This window comes from Poecilia latipinna, unplaced genomic scaffold (genome assembly GCF_001443285.1).
Source record: "Poecilia latipinna isolate Pla-1442-1.1 unplaced genomic scaffold, P_latipinna-1.0 Scaffold1054, whole genome shotgun sequence".
Classification (NCBI taxonomy): Eukaryota; Metazoa; Chordata; class Actinopteri; order Cyprinodontiformes; family Poeciliidae; genus Poecilia; species Poecilia latipinna.
In genome coordinates, this window is record NW_015113670.1 from 13,012 (window position 1) to 25,531 (window position 12,520).

General features: G+C 38.3%; 1 long non-coding RNA gene across 1 annotated transcript in view; it reads right to left on the reverse strand.

The window, feature by feature from the left end:
- Window positions 1–1,503: 1,503 nt before the first annotated feature.
- Window positions 1,504–12,520, reverse strand: part of LOC106959189 (uncharacterized) — a 38,629-nt gene continuing 27,612 nt past the window's right edge. Inside the window, exons 3-4 of the long non-coding RNA XR_001427295.1 lie at window positions 2,008–2,099; window positions 1,504–1,888 (exon numbers count right to left, since the gene is read on the reverse strand). This is a non-coding gene — a long non-coding RNA (uncharacterized LOC106959189). The remainder of the gene's footprint in view (window positions 1,889–2,007; window positions 2,100–12,520) is intronic.

Here is a 12,520-nt window from a genome sequence, read left to right on the forward strand (position 1 = left end):
CCACTGGGGGGGGCGCAGAAGAAAAAGTTTGGGAACCACTGCACTAGAGCATCAAAAAATATCAGCAAATTCAAGAGTATGATTAAATGCAGTTAATATGTGAGGCGACACAGTATAAATCACACTTTTTAAATTAAGTGGTGTCCTGAATTAGCTTATTAATGGGAATGTTTTTCAAGAACAATATTTGTGTTTGTGCCAGTTTCCCATGCATTCACAGCCATAGAGTTACCTAAATATTAAGGGGGTTTTATCAGAATTTGTATAATGATCACAATAGTACCACAAAATATTGCAATAAAATTCTAAATCCATATCTAAGTCGCGTTATAACTTATATAACTTATAAGTTATAAGTGAACTTATAACTTACAAGTTATAAGTTCACTTTCACACTGCACTGTGTCAAATGAACCGAACCCTGGCGCTGCACCAAGAACCACTGAAAGAAACAATACCAAAAACCTCTGAAGAAGACAGGAGGGCAACTTCTTTTTTCACAAAATGCAAGACAGAAGTGGAGTCATCTCAGATTGTAGCAGTTGTAGGATTTCTAATTTGTTTTTGTAAAAAAACCCTGAATCCTTTCTACCGCTCGTGCTACACTCGCATCTTTGTTTTGGTTGCATGTACCCAGAATGCTCTGTCCTCCAGTATACTTCCTGATTTGGAGCGGTTTCAAGTTCTCTTGGCATTCAGATATGCCTTCGAACCACACCAACCAAACTGAGACCTGAGTTTTAGGCTACAGTTAGCTGCTTTGGAGAGGTGAACATTCAGATCTCTCCAAATGACGCAGCTTTTCTTGGCCAACAAAAAGTTTGATTAAAGCAGACTAAACAGAACTGGTGTGAATGAATCCTAAACTTCACTTCACAGCTGTCAAGTTATTAACCTGAAATGATCCCAATGTGACATTCTGATTTATTTTCACACCAGTACGAACACATTTGCTTAATGAATACTGACACATTTGCTGAAATGAACTCAAAGGGCCTTTTTTCACAGATATACTAGAACTACACTCTTTGTGGGCTGACTGCCAGGATTTCACCAAGGAGAGATGCTGTTGGGAGATGTAGTCTAATATTTATACAAACATCTCCGTCCATTGTCAAAAGAATGAAATGAATGCTTAATGCAAATCAGCTACCCCTGATGTATACTGCTTTAATGGGACTAGCTTGACTAAACTATTGTGATCAGAGAAGCTAATCTGATCTTGTAATTTATTTGTTCTGGTTAATAAAATCCAAAAGAAAAGAAAAACAAGGAGCAAAAATAAATTGCTTTAACTCTGAAAGTTTCTGTGTATGAACAGAGTCCACAGAAATCTTTTTAGAGTGGTCCATATAAGTTTGGCATCTCCCTAAAGGGAGAACTGGGGATGATGCGTTGAGACGGTGTGTTTTTTTCCTTCCTTTCACAATTTGAAAAAAAAGTGTGTTTTATTTTATTTTCACATCTCCATCTCTCTCAACACTTCAGCCTTCCAGTTAATAATTTGTGAACACATGCACATACGGCTCATTTTAATCCAGTTTGACAACAAATCCACAACAGACAAAACATTAACAAACGACAATACGGAGACTAATTTGTTTTTGCATTGGGGGGAGGGTGACTCCAGGTGCAAGATTAAAAACATTGGAGGTATGTGATTTTCCAGTTTCACTGCTAGCCAAACCAGAACCTACGTCTTTTTGGCATGAGGCTCTAGTCACAGAGGAAGAGACGAAATTCCTGAAGTGTCTTTCTGGGCTGATTGTGATTGGATGAGGTCCTGGTTTGCTTGAGTCTGGTTCTGATTATCACATCACAGTCCAGACAGCATTCCAGCTCTGCTGCCAGGCCAAAGCTTCGCGGTAGTGAGGGATAGCGCTTGTCACTGTAATTTTCCATTGGTAAAAGAAGTACAGGTAAAGAAATGTAACCCTGACCTCTTCATGCTAAGATATATTAATGGGACAAGACAAAAGAGGAACTGAGTGGGTGATTAATTCTCACCAGGGAGGATGTAAAAGAAAGATACAGATGCTGGAAACGAGTCCATTCAAGTGACTTAACTGCTCTGCTGATGAACCCGACCTCTGGACTTCCTGTAGGGAAGTGAAAGAAACATTTTACTACAAGGGCCAATTAAGCACCACGGTGGTGTTACTGACATGTAGGAAAGCTAAATAACTGGCTTGGTTCATGTGCAGTTCAAGGCTCGTCATATCAGTGTTCACAGCTAATGCTGATAATCTGTTAGATTTGAACTCTTATCCCTCTGCCAATTTAGTTGAAAATTACAGTTTTATATTTTAATCTAAAAATAGGAAGTTACCATATGACTGACTGATCTGACTAAGAATGGAAAATTATACTCATCTGATCACAACTACGGCTGAAAGAATTCACCTCGACTCATTTGAATGTAAAAAAAAAAAAAAAGTTTTTATGCATCATGTTTTGTTTGCTATTTTATTTAAATACAAAACAAGTTGAACCAAAAATGCTTGTATGTGTGCTTTTAGTGGATGTTACACATCTACACTTCTTCAAAAGATTATTTGTAAACTTTGTTGGCATTTTATTAGCTGAACATTTCTCAGCGTCTGAGCCAAATGGAGAAAGTGTTTCCAGTTTCACTCAGCAACATTTCTCATGACTTTTTCCTGTTTTTAAAACAATTCACAGAATATATCTTTGTAATATGAGCTCATATTAAGCTACGGAGTGTGCTATTACTGTTTTTATTTAGCATGCCATGTTTGCTGCGGAGTGAACATTCATTGCAATTCAACTTCTGGCTACGTTGTAGCATGTTTTTTTTATATTTATTCCTATTTAAGCATTTCTTGACTTTGGACAAGGAAATTAAACACTACTTTAAACTGGGGACACACCGATGTGAGTTTGGGTTGATACTATTATCCAACGTTAATATTGCTGTTATGAGCAATAACTGATATTTACTGATACTTTAGACAGTGAAAAATCAAACATACTCAGTTACACACTCCCTTTGCTGCATCACTCTCACATGCTGTAGCAAATACCATAAGACCAAACACACACAATCAGCAATACGATGGAAACCATACAGATATCTTTAAAACTTACTAACATGGGTCGATACCAATGCTAATGGATCTCTACTATAAACAAAAAGTGAAAACACTGTTTTAACAACAACATTGTAAAGATCCAAATAAATGCCTATTAAAATCAAACAGGAAACACCTCAAACAACAAACCTAAAAAAAAAAATAAAAATAAAAAAAGTCCAACGTTGGTCTAGATTAATACACATTTTCTGATGGCTTCAACTCCAGACATGAATATTAAGTTTCCACATCCTGTGACTTTCCATTTCAGATACATTTATTTCATGAAGACTCTGAACTCAGCCTTGAACAAACTAATCACCTTCTGCTGACACACATTTCACTTCTCAGCAATCTTCCTTTGAAGTTGCTCTTGTTCTTTAACCCAGACCGTCCAGCCACTCACTGACTCATCTATGAGAACTGGAAGGTTAATTCTGCAGCTTGTTGCATTTTCCTAATGCATCTGGAGATGTGCATGATTTGCTCTTGCTAACCTCAAAGCAATATTTCATCCAGGCGTGGAATCTCTGTGTAGATTTTGGCAGGCCTGCACCTTAAGGGGTTCATAAATAAGCAGCAGCATATGTTAGCTGTCCGAATGGCTGTGTTTTGGAACGTCAGAATTAAATAACTGCCCCAGAAGACAATTTTGGTTAAATGCTGGGATTTCTATTTGATTGTTTTGGCTTGTTTTGTTAAAAAACAAGAATATTACTGTTTTTTATTCAGTGATTACAAATCCAGCTAAAGTACTCGTATGTGATAACTTTCTTTCGTAACAACAGAGTAGGATTATCCAACTTGGAGTCAAAGCTAAATGCTCTCTAAAGATGTTCCTAGAAGTAACTGTAGCTGCTGAAAAGAGTGGAAAAACAGGCATGGTATAGGTTTCCCTAATGTTGACCTCTCAGCATGGATTACACACTGAGTCCATTTGAAAATGAAAACAGTATTAACAGTGAAATAACAGGATTACCGATATTATTCACTCACAAGACGACAACCTGCTGCTGCTGGATAAATATTAGGTGATGCCATGTTACAGTCCATGTCCTCGTGATACTGGGGCTCAGTGCTTTTTCTTTTCCTTCAGGCATGCAGATGGGACAACCCCGGGCCCAAGGGTCAGAGAGGGCGTGAGAGCATAGAAAAGCCCGGCAGGGGGATGCAGACGGACAGAGACGGACAGCGTCTCAGTGGATCTGCTTCGAATGCAGCAATCTAATACTGTAAACATGTTGTGTTCCCCCTAACCTGGGGGACACAACTGTCCCCCCAAGGACGCTGGGAGGAGATTATCAGAGGAGTTCACGAAGTTGTCTCAGTCTCGGTCAGTCCTCTCTAACAGCAGAGTAAAACAGGACAGTGAAGGATTTTCAGACCTTTGCAGATCTAGATCGGTAGGTAAAGTTGGTTTCTCATACAAATATCAGTCAACTGCAGATGTTGCAAAATTAAGGAAATCGGGGCTAATATTAGTGTAAAGTTAAATCTTAGTTGAGTCCATTAGGTTATTTTTAAACTACTACAAAACTTGGACAAAGCAGAAACCTATACTCTTCATTGATGCTGCACAACTGACACAAAGTCCAAGCAAAAATCCAAAACAAGCAGTGAACATCTGACTAGTTAACATCAGCCCATCCAAGAATCTATTTAACTTCCAACTATCCTTTTCCTTTTAAAATTTTAAAATATCTGAACCCTGTAACTTTAAAAAAGACAGTTTCACAATATGTAATGCTTTATCTAAAGAAACACACAAACATCTATACTTTTGGATAATTTCTGTTTCATTTTTGTTTTTAATGTTGTAAAGTGTCCTTGGGTGTTTTGAAAGGTGCTGTCAAATAAAATGCACTATTATTATTATTATTAAAAATATAACTGTTTTGATTACTACATTAGTAAGATACCAGTAGTTCTTTATATATACTGTGTGTACTGTCGTATCTTGGACATACCTTTACTTTGAAAATTTTGGAATTAACACTTTTAAATTAGATGTCACGAACATCACCGACTGAAGTCAGACTTCTGACTTGGAAAGTGTGAGTTTCTTTAACAACTCCAAACCAAAATGGCCATTTCACATGTAAAACATTACGGCTGTGGCAATATTAAGGCAGATTTTTAACACTTATAACAGTTTCTATTCCATTAAATCAATCATTTTACTGAAACGTCAGTCACACATTTCAGTAAAAGGATCTTAAACCGTAGAAATGTTATGGTATTGGCAACTAACATATCCCAGTTGAGAAAAATAGCAACCCATGCCAAAGTTATTGTTTTCCAAAATATTTTACAACCCTAAAGCAGAAATAAAACAGCACAACATTATTCACTCAAGTAAGAATGTTTCCATCAAACTTCAGGACATCTTTTCACTTCTAGTATTGACTCTCTGTCGTACCAAATGCACCCAGTCCGAATAAAACATATGATGAGCATAATTTCTGAGTTGGCATCTGAAACACTTCCGTGTCGATAACAAGACTCATCACTTCATCCAAGTTGCTGAAGCAAATAAGCCAATTTGAGTTAAAGATACGGGCATGCAGAAGCCATAAATAGGGAAGAACGATTGCTTACTGAGCTGCTAAGCCTGAAGCCAAACAACCACAACTTTAGGCCATAATATTAGACAAAAAAAGTAGGAAAGACTGCGCAAGAAGCAAATCATTAACTTTGAGTTATCATGGTGACTAGACTTTACAGTTGACCCTCCTAGTCTTAATTAAAGCCATTGAAGACAAGGTTATGAGGCACATTCAGTTCTCCGAGCTCCTGGCTTGTTCAGAAATAGAAATATGCTGGAAACTGAGATAGTCTGCAACTATCTAAAACCATTTAGACTGAGAAAAATGGCTGCCTTCTAATAGCGTTGCCTGTTTCGAAATCTGCAGTCTGGAAAAACAAGCTGTTCATTTTGCCAGGACGTTCTGGCACAGAGCAAGAGACCACCTTTGGTACACGAAGTCGATCTTTTGCCGATGCCAGAGATAGAGAAGTGATAGCTTTCGTCAAAGCCACCCATCCCAAGTTTCAAATCTTTTGGACCGTTTTCAATCATGATGCATTTTTCTCAGTTCTCTGAGCTTGGCACTGACAAACTATTTAACTGGCTCAGTTTGTTTACTTGTTTTTGTCTCACCCCATAAGTTTTTTTTTCCCCTCTCATCATAGAACACCAGGAAAGTGTTAACACATTCAGTTGAATATTTTTTTCTTCAGTCGTGTGGAAGGATTCTGCTTCAGTCTAAATATACTTCTGTCAGGTAGCCAGAGTTGCATTTTGTTGGGAGATTTTTTTTTATTAAGGATTTAGCAGAAGGAAACAGAAATAGCCTCATGTAACAATATGTCCACTCTAAGTTGTAAGCACGTAAAAAAGAAAAATTGTGTCTGAGCAGGTTTTTAATTTTAGAGGAATTCAAAAAAGAGCAGTTCTAATACAAAACACATGAATCATAAGAAAAATTATTTATAGACATCTTTCTGGTTATGTAGCGTTTGTTTTCTTTCAAGCTTATTGGCATTAATTCAGATTTATTTTTGATTACGTCTGAAATTAATTGAAGCTGTTTACATTCAGGAAAGCAGGTTAAATTTGGCCCATTTCACATCCAACTGTCAAAGCAGCATTCAGCTTCTATGCGCCACATATCGGCAACAAACTTCCAGAAAACTGCAAAAAAGCTGAAACATTGAGTTTCCATGAGATCAATATGAAAGCTCACCTGGTTAGAATTATAACCACAAACAGTTTCAAACACCAATATGTAATAAGTTCCACCAAATTTTATTTTCATTAAACAGTATACATCAGCAAAGAAGGAAAAGCAATAAATAACTGTGCAGGAATACTAATTATGCCTGTGTATGCTTGCGTGCGTGCGTGCGTGTGTGCGTGTGTGTAAAAAAACAAGAGGAAAGCTCTGTGGATTGCAAAAACTAGTCCTATTTCCAGTGATAAAATCTGTTAATCTGGCTCTGCCGCCCCCCTCCCGCTGCATTAGCCCTGCTTGCTTTTCCTAAAGGACCTCTGGAGTGAAGTAACGCTCGCTTTTGTAACTCACACACTCTGGTGGAGAGGGAGCCAGATGTTTGAGTTGATATAACCGCTGCATTCAAGTAGTAATCTCCTTCACCGTGTTATTGGAGCTGACATAGTCTTTCGCCAGCAGGCGCATGTTTCACATAAACAAGACATCAGCAGCTATAGCTGCAGCGTATAATCAACGTACCACTGCCAGCAATCTGGCTGCCTGACATGTATGGTCTGTTGCTAAAGCACTATGAGGCAAAACGTATCAAACTGACAGAAGGGTTGATGCATGTTCAAATGTGTCTGTATTAAGAGGTCAATCTACAGCTGGAATAAAAAAAAGTTGTGACTATGGGTGTGTTTAGAAGTGTGTGTGTTAAAACTTCTGCTGAGGCTCTTGTAGCCTCTTTTTCCAGACCTGCAGAATGTGGAAAAAATGCACCGGGACTCCAAGCGTGAAGGGAAGTGCGAGAAATGCTGAAATAGGAAAATTTCATTTCTCCATTAACCATGTTGTAGCTTAGCCTGGCAAATCTACGTTTGGTTGAAAAACACACAGCTGCAGCAACAAAAGCTTCGCCCCAGCAGCCCACACCCCTTTTCTGTCTTCCATTGTTGAAAAAATATGAAAATGGACAATGACAAGTAGATTGAAGGAGGATGACATCACCAATGAGTCTTGCAAAGATTACTTGAGTGTGCTAAAGTGTGATAGGTTTTGGATTTGGTCCACACATCTGTGACAGTTTACAGTGCAACAGTGTGAAGAACGGTCCCAACCAGAGAGGAAGGAATTTGACCTCTCACCCTTACCATTGACCCTCTGTGGCTGCTGCGGCAGCCTTATCTGATTGGTCTGTCTGGCGCTTTAATCATTTCCAGAACTCAAACTGTGCCTCAAAAACTGGAGGGAAGGAGGGGAGACGAAGCCGCTCTTTGAAAAGGAAAACTTAAAGCACATTTTGCATTATTAGATAAAGCTGTAAACACAGCCCTAGCCACAAGTACAAATATGCAAACATCCATGATATCTACATCTGCACAGAAAGTGGAACGTAGGTAATTCTGCATCTTCCTGTCTGATTCATGCCTACACAGCAGCGAGCTAAGTGTGTGACAGAGAAAATGACAGTTTTTTATCGAGCGCTGCAGTTTAACCCCCGCTAATCCCTTCAGAGTGGCAGAGCTTTATGGTCAATTCACACTCTTTTCAAGCTTTTATGGTTCCCCTCTCTCCTGCCACAGCCTCCAGAGTAATCCCTGCAGAAGAGGTGGCCAAACATCAAACAAGAGCTCGAACAGACCTGTCGCACATGTCGACACCGACACAGATGTACCCAACCTAAAGCCGGCGAAACGACATGCTAACGGGGACAAGAGGAGTCTCTTTTAAGACCCTTGGAGATTGATTTTTAATCAAAATCCTAATTATGTCTTGTCAATTAGAGAAAAACACTTTGGATAGTAGACATGACACTGCCATTGTTAAATTTGAATGTTACGTTTGGGAGTATTTATCTTTATTATGCATTATTAGTTTGAATTTCTGTTTGATGTGTGGCACAAATATTTGCTACAAGCTTTCACACAGCAAGTGTAAATTATTTTGTAAAATTACACGTCTATAGCTGTCCTTTTATTACAAATGTGTGCAAAACTTTGTCAATATTCCATTAATGTAAAAAAAAATCATTTTCACAATTGCTGTGTTTCCATTAAATAAGAAATGCCATTAAAATCACAGGTGAATAAGTTTATTCACATGATAATTCACTAAAAAAACATGCCACACCATCATCATCAACTACTTCCTGTTTTCTTCATCATGGTTTGCACCAATGACAACATCTGGTTGTTGATCATGTGACTCGTGATGTGAAAAAAGTGTTTCTATTCCAAAGTAGAAAACTACATCTATCATTTGTCCAACACAATCTAACACCAAAGTGTTTAGCAGATCTGTGGACCGAAACAACCCACCTTCACCCCACAAACAAAACAAAATAATTCAGTCTGAAAAGAACCAATTAGAAAATCCTAACAAACAGCCAGAGGAAAGAAAAGTGTCTAAAAGTAAAACACTACAAAAAATTTGAAGCAAAACTAAAATCAACTCAGTATGAATTTTCCCCTTCAACATTTCACACCTATAAACAATTCATGTCACACCAATGTGCTTTTCCACTGGCTATCAGTGTATTTCTCTTGGCAGTATTTTGATAAATTATTATGATAAAAAAATTTATAAAATACTCAAACCTCACCAATGATTCACATTACATTTTCATTTGAATAATTTTTGGTACTAATTTCTGTTTGGACAAGTTAACTTTTATAAAATATGATACGACAGATTCAAGCTGCAGTATGTGGAATACCATATAAAAGATATTCTTTACGTTTGTTAAAACTATAAACAAGTCGTGACAGTATTGTATACTCCTAGCACTATTTGTAGAAATACAGTCAGAAACAACGAATCTTAGCGCTGTGAATCATGCTTCTTTTTTTTTTTTTTTTTTATAAATGTTACATACTACAGCTTTAAACCAAAGTAAACATGTACCAACCATGACTGGGTTATTTTAAACCTCACATGATAAAAACCAATTCAGTCTGTATGTAGCCTTCTGTAACAGGTAGCTTCTTTCATTTCTGAAAAAGCCATGTACGGAAAATTTAAAAAATGTGAAAATGGCAAGTACTCCAAATAATTAGCACATGGAAAAGCTCAAAAAATAAAGTCACTCCACTGAAGGTCTCTCATAATTCACATTTAAGATTCCCCAATGTCGTCTTTTTCAATTAGTTATAAATTATTTGGTGATTTATTGGTTCCTTCTGAATATACCACTTTTCATTCATTTTCTGCATCTGGTTCTGAAATCTATACACGCTATATGAGAGGTTTTCCCCTCCAACACCTCTCTCTGACAAGTACTGTTGGTTTTATAGATCTCCACAGACCGACTGGAGGAGGCTTTGCTGCAGGCGGCTCTTTCTCTTTAATGTGAAAAAAGCAACAATTCTCTGCATCCATTGACTTTCACACTCTGAGTGCTCAGCCACAGCCAAATATCTCCTCATGTCTTTCTTCGACACAGATTATGTGTAACAAAACTAATTTAGGAAGTGGTTTTTTTGTTTTTTCTTTCCTATTAGTTAAGATGCACATGGGAACTACAGATTAAAGTGCAGAGAAAAAGACTCGGATGCAGGCATGCATGAACTGGGAGAATGAAAGATGAAGCTGGATTCCTGCAGGAGAACACAGTCGACTACATCAGCACGCAGCGCGAAAATGAAATGTTGTGTCGAACCGCCACATACACAGCGCCGCTTCCTCGGTTTCACAAGAGGAAAGAATTCCAAACGGTGAGTGCAGGGGTAAGGCATGAAAAAAAAACACACACACACACACACACACACACACACACTAATGCTCAAAAACAAACCTCCTGGCTATACTCACACACAAAACATGCTGACCTAAACATACGAGCAATTTCACCAAAACCACGAACACAAACTCTCACTGCATGCAGTAAGACACATAGAGCTTTGAAGTACACACACACACACATGCATGCAGACAAGATGTGTGTGGAAGTATATGAATGCGAGGAACTGCTCCATTTCTCTCATTAAGGAGAAGGAGCTGCCTGCAGCAAAGCCTCCACAAGTCAGTCTGCTGAGATCTGTAAAACCAACAGTACTAGTCGGAGAGAGACGGGAGGAATAAAACAGTCAAACACAGAGTCTAATCGGCAAAACGGATGAGGAAACTGAATGGAAGTGGATTCATGAATAGAGTCGCAGAAGAACCAGAGCACCCTGAGGTTATTTGACTCTTAAAATCTGTGACTTTTTTTAATCTGGAATTGCTGGTTGATGGTGCCTCACAGTGTTTGATCCCCGACATGGGCTTTTTCTGCATGGAGTCTGAATGTTCTCTCCAGGGTACTCCGGCTTCCTCCGAAAGTCCAAAAACACAACTGTTAGGTTAATTGGGCTCTCTAAACTGCCGTTAGGTGAGAGTCAGTGTGGATGGTCAGGGTAGCAGTAAGTCAAATTCAAGATTTTTAAAACCTTTTTAATGTCACCTTGAATGAATTTTAACCCTTGTGCGTGCGAGGACTGAGGCAACTGATTCAAATGATATGGGTGTGGATTTGGTTGGACCCCATTTGTAAACACAAGGGTTAAGAAGGAAAAAAAATAGAATCATAGGGTATGGCAGTGGGATGCGGCTGTATTTTAATCAATAGCAAAAATTCTGACATTTCTGGGGTCTGTTTGTGGTGAAGCAGTGGTGAAAACGAACGTCATTGTTCAGTGCATCCCAGACTCACATCGACATCTAAAACAAGAAACCCCTGATGCTCAAATCACGTTTGGTCTGAACGCAGCATCAGACTAAATTCGATGGCCTTGACACATGGGAGGTGATGTTGCTGCCTCTCCATTCATTTCCTGCAGAACTTGTACAGTAAGATGACTGATAGCCATTCTGCAGCGAAGCAACTGTAAAATGTCCGGGACAGCCATCACCACTCGGGATCCAACCCATAAAAACAAATAGACAATATCCCAATAATTATGAAACAAGACATGAAACAAGTCTGCTTTATTTCATTTAAAACACAATTTGACATATTTTGACTATTAGAAGCAAGAGAGAGACTTTGTTATCTCTTCTGAAAATCTTTGTGGTAGAAACAGGATTTTTAATAAACCTTTACACCAAGACTTTTTTCCTCACACTTGGAAACCCGCTACCGTACAGGTGCAGCGAGTCAGGCAACCCTCTCAGCATCAGCAGACATCATTTACATAAACACCACAGTGCACGAAACCAATGCAACAAACAGCCCTCTAGAGAATGAGGGTTCAGGGTACACCTTGTAAGGGGTTTGTAGTACATGGATGGAGTTTAAAACGCTCTATACAAGTGTGGACCATTTACCATTCCACCTGTAAAACTGTGGTGACCGGCACTCTGCAGACAAACATCCTGAAGATTTACAACATTATGGCATACAGGGGTTGGACTGATGTTGCTGTACATTCACATTAGCCTGAATTCCACACTAAACCTGAAGTGTTTTAGTGTCCACATACAGTACACCATGGAATTAGTTTGTGACTTGTTGTTCAAGAGGACCTGATGTGGATAAATACTAGAAAATTGAGAGCATAAACCAAAATACTTCCTTTGAAGTCAAGAGATTCAGAGGAAGTATTTGGGTAAATTAGAGAATTTTGTGAACGATTTCTGATTTCAAGTTTTTTGTTTAGCTTTTTTTTTTTTTTTTTTTTTTTTGGTTTCGAATTTTGGGGGTTTTTAGTTTTTTTTTTAAAAACAAAAAAAAAA